Raw genomic sequence first — 5038 nt, forward strand, 5'->3', positions numbered from 1 at the left:
TGGGGCTCCATCATGAGTGTCTATCGGAATTTCAGGACAGTGAGGGCCCAGGGCTTTGGATCCACATCACAAGAGATTCACTGGGGACCTGCTTAGGACCAGAACTGACAAACTTGTAATTTTTATGCCAACAGCATGAAAAAGGGAATGGTTCTGTTTAGCCAGCATCCTCCCTCCCTCACAGGCCACCAGGAGGAAAGGACAGCTCTCTGAGGTAGGGAGATTGCTCATCCAGGTAACAGATTTGCCTCTGCTCCCCAGAGCCTGTTCCACTTTTCAGTACCACATGCCACAGAAAGGATGCAGGGAAACCTTGTCACGTTCAATATAGTGATATATATTGCACCCCCAGAAAAAGGAGTGGACTATAACATCAACTGCTGTAATGGTAGGAGGGAAGAAAAAGTGTCAAGCTGAGACTCTACTATCAGCCATGATCAGTAGCTGCTTCAGCATATCAGGCTACAGCAGCATTTACCCTGCAGCAGATACCAATATGGATCAGTATCATCCTTTACCAGCAAAGACCAAACTACTCCCAGCATGGTGATATACTTACCCTGCAGCCAGTTAAACCAGACAACTGGCACTCAGCAGCAAAAGTGAGGTTTGGTACCACCCAAGTATTCCTTGATTCCCCTTCTCCCAGCAGAAGAAAACTATTTGCATAAAACAGCACCCACCATTAGCCACACGTTCATCAACATCTTCAGAGGCTTGTCCTCCCTGAAGCAGTAAGTTTATCCCAGTAATGAACAAGCCATGCAAGTACTTTCAAAAATTCAAGAAGTTCCGTGGCCTTCTCAAAGCACAGTACAGATACAATATGGAATCAGAATAGTGTTTAAAGAGCTTGGATCCCACTCACTCGTATTTATTTGTCACTTAACTGGACAATGATGATGCTTTAGCCTCTGACATGGGTGACTTTCCCTTTTTTATATAAGAGCATTCAAGCCACCCTCTAGCATCTTTACAATATCAGCATAAAATACAAGTGTAACAAAAGATTTTCTTATCCTTTCATTCCGAAGTCCCCCAACCAAGTGAGAGATAAACAAATTTAAGTAAATTTAAGTTTTATCTAGAAAAATCATGACCATTGGTTTAGCTCCTCTCTAAAGGCTAAAATACAGATCAGTCTATATGAACACACTGAGAATGTTTTTCATGTTTCAGTTAGAACAGTTTAGCTGTTTCTCACAGAGAAAATGAAAGGCAATTCCATTTTTTTTCCAGGCTAACACACTTTATTACCACTTTATCAAAGAATTCCAACACCTACAACCACCAGAGTAGTGCCTTTCAACTCAGTTGGCCAGCTGGAAGTTAAGTGTTTTCCCAGTTTCATGGAAAACTATCCAAATATGGAAAATGTAATGAGAAAACTCAATTTTAGTATCCTCAGATGACTTCGTAAAATTTGCCTGGAGAATTTCCTCAAGACTCCGGTTCTCACATAAGACTGCTAAATGTCCAGTCCTCCTAAGCAAGCCATTTTCTCTGCCCAGAAGCTTTACTAGAAGTTGGAACAACAAAAGAAGGGCAGAGGGTACAGATAGAGAAGGAATGACAGCAGGAGAACATGATGGGGAGCATATGGGCAGAAGCTGAGCAGAAGGCAGGAATCAGAAGGGGAGGAGATGGGATAGCAATGTAAATTAGGGGGCTGATAATAAGGCAAAGATGGCAGGAACTAGCATGGGAGCCAAAGAGAAAAGAGAAAAGTCAAAGAGAAAAGTCCTTAACCACAGGGTCTTAATAAACATGAAATATGTTCTCTCACCATTAAGTGAACAGACACGAGACTAGTTGTAAAGAATCTCCATCCCACTCAAGGCAGGACACAAAATGAGTAAGTTTTTCTGTTGCTACCCACGACAGGGCTATTTTGAATAGTACAGGGGTATGCTGCATGTCCAAAAAGCTCACTCATAGTGTTGTTCAGTGACAGCCTGGGTAAATCCCATGACAAAAATCTGCTTTTGAGGGGTCTTCATTTGTGCATTTACCTTAATTCAAAGTGTTATATGTTTGCTTTGGGAGATGCCACTGTCACCTGTTGTACAGACAGTAGGGAAGGAAGCTGCTGTCGGTACCATCTCGAACTCCTTTGCTAGAGAGATGAAAAGCATGTGATGGATGGAGCTGATTCTGCTGGGAAAAAGAAAGAAGAGTCTTACAGCAAATAAAAGAGCCTCTAGAAAACTATATTCTAACTCTGTCATAAAGTTTACGTGTAAGTCTGAGGAATTTGCATTATATATAGTCTCCATTTTTCTCCCACACCCCAGTTGAGTAATTTGTGGTATGAGCTACTAAGATGCTGAATGTGAATAGGTGCATCTGAAGTCAGTGGGAGGTGAACTTTCAGTACGTGCAGAGTAACAAAAAACATTCACCACCCTAGAAATGAAGGTCTTTGATTTAGTATTTATTTACCTCTTGTGAAATTAAGGTCATATTTCTTCACATAGGTAACCAGAAGTGTTGATATTTTTCATTTCCTGGACACAAGACAAGATAATGCCAACCATTTCATAGTGGTGACAAGGGTAAAGTCATTAACAGTCAGTAAGATGATAGCACTCCTGAAATGCTCTAAAGGAAATTAATTTTTTTAAAATTCAGTGAAGGATAATGTTATGCAGTAAGCTGTACATTACAGTATACATGGAATAAGCAATAAAATAAACACAGAATTGGAAAGCTTCTGGAGTTTCATCTTCTGCTATCTCAGGCAACTCTATCTCATAAACACTTTTATAAATTGACTGGGCTCAGCTTTCAAAGCGGATGGGCTTCCTGCCCTCAGCACAGGGAAACTGTCTCACGGCTTCATAGCTCTGAAAATTCCACATATTCTAATTCACAATCCAAAGTCATTAATGTCCATATTACACACATTTGTCTTCCATTTAAACAACAATTCTATATCCATGCCATTTATTCTCTGTTTGAGACAACATCAAATCTTCTCTTAAACATTCATTTTGCTAAAATAAACACAAGAAATTCTTCAAGGCCCCTCTCATAAAAGCTCCCCAAAGAACATAATTCCTACTTAGCAATAGGGTTCTTATGGGAAAACAAGCTTATGGCTATGCGATTAAAAATCATATTGTAGTGCAGTATTACAGCACATAAACCCATAGGACCCAAGCCTGAAAAGCAAGCAGCACACAGGGGGTCTGAAGCCAGACACACACAGGCCGCACAGCTGCTCTGCACACACATATCAGACTCTGCATCATGCGTGTGGTTAAGTCTGGATCTACCACACAGCTCTGTGCACACAGACTGCTCTGCTCAGCACTTCCCAACTTTCAAGATCGTTCTCCATTTCCCCCACCTCTAAGTAGGTGGGAGAGAGACAGGAACTAAATGTTATGAGGCTAGTTCATAGTATCTTCCCCTTTCCTGAGGGCAATCAGTTGAAGGAAGCAGCCTCAATTAGATTCGACATCTTTCTTCAAATAAAACACGATCACCCGGGCCTTATAAGTGGAATGGTTAGTTTTATCTCTGATGGAGACATGATGTTAATCAAAAAAGGTATTGCACAATTGGTCAATTTTGGTCTTTACTTCATGTAAATGAAAATAATTGTTAGGGACTAGTGAAAGTAAGAGTGTATCCTACTGACAAGGAAGAATAAACCGGCTACCTAAAACTGTAGCAAGTTGCCAAGAGGTAACTTCTGGGGGAAAGCAATACATTTCCTTAGCAGTTTCTGAAAGAGTTTCATTAAATTTGAACAGGGTGCTATCAATAGTTGTTGGTTTTTTTTTTTTTAATAAAGGAATAAATGCTTTCCAAACTCAAATGACAAAGGGTGGCTTGTTCACGGCATAGGTCAAATTTCTATGTACATAGTCCCACTCCTAGTCCAAACACAGCCCAAAACCTTTATGAGTTGAGACAGTAACATCCTGAGGTTGATTCAGAGAATTCATCATCCCATCTGGATGCTGAAGTTCCTCAGTGTGACTATATTTGGTGATGCTGAAACCAAAGGTGAGAAATTTCATCACTTCACACAGAGTCGGTACTGCACAAACACTGGTGAACCTGAACTCGCCTGAGCCCTGATACACCAGATGCATTTGATCCACGCCTGGAATCTGCATGTCAGGACAAACAGCACAAACCCACGGTGCCCTTACACATCCTCTGGGGCTTGGGCTGTGTGAGTGCAGACAAAGTCATGCATGGACTAGGCCAGCGTTTTGGACACATATATAGCAATAGGCGCCTCACCTTTATCCATAGGTAACATGCTGCTATCGTATGTCATAGCATGCTCTGACCTCTTGAGAATTAAGGTGGAATCAAGAGGAGGAAAACAAGCAAATTCATTGATAGCTGATTATAGGAAATGCTGCCTCCCTCTGCTTGGGGCCTCGGGAACATGAACTCGGGGATACGAAGCCCCGCAGTGTCTGTACGGACCCCGCCACCCCGTCGGCCCGCGGCGGCGGCAGCGCCCGGACTTTGCCCGGCCCGGCTCCGAAAGGGCCTCGAGGCCGCTCCCGGTTGTGCCCCGCCCGAGCCGCCGCAGGGGCAGCGGGGCAGGGCCGTGCTCGCCGCCCGCTCCTGCGGGAGCTCCCGCCCCGGGCTCTGCAGGAGCGCCGGCCTGAGGGCGCGGCCGCCGCGGGCGGAACAGCGGCCGCCGGGGTGTGGGCACCGCCTGAACCCCCCCCTCCTCCGCCGCCGCCGCGCGGGCACCGCCTCGGCCTGGGCCTCCCCCCGGGAGCTCCGTTCCCCCTCCCGCCACCTCCCCCGTTCCCGTTCCCGGTGCCGGGGGGAGCGGCGGGGGAGGGCGCGGGGAGGGGGGGGGGGTTGTAGCGGCGTCACCATGGCGACAGTGACGTCACGCCACCCTGGATCTCATTGGAGGAAACCCCGTGGCCCCAGCCGCAGCCCACGGGCCCGGCCGCGCTCGCGCCCTGCCCGCGCTCGCCCCCGCGGCGGCGCGCTCCGCTCCCATTGGCCGGCGGGGTGCGCGGGGCGGGGCCGGGCGCCCAGGCCGGGCCGC

General features: G+C 46.2%; 1 long non-coding RNA gene across 1 annotated transcript; it reads right to left on the reverse strand.

Annotated features, from left to right (window-relative positions):
• Positions 1-2449: 2449 nt before the first annotated feature.
• LOC113970885 lies at positions 2450-4499 on the reverse strand. The gene is made up of 2 exons (XR_003535367.1): positions 4261-4499; positions 2450-2507 (listed from the first exon to the last, which is right to left on the reverse strand). It is a non-coding gene; the product is annotated as an uncharacterized LOC113970885 (long non-coding RNA).
• Between the last annotated feature and the right edge of the window lie 539 nt (positions 4500-5038).

Source organism: Neopelma chrysocephalum, unplaced genomic scaffold, assembly GCF_003984885.1.
Source record: "Neopelma chrysocephalum unplaced genomic scaffold, ASM398488v2 Primary Assembly neopelma1_80b, whole genome shotgun sequence".
Taxonomy (NCBI): Eukaryota; Metazoa; Chordata; class Aves; order Passeriformes; family Pipridae; genus Neopelma; species Neopelma chrysocephalum.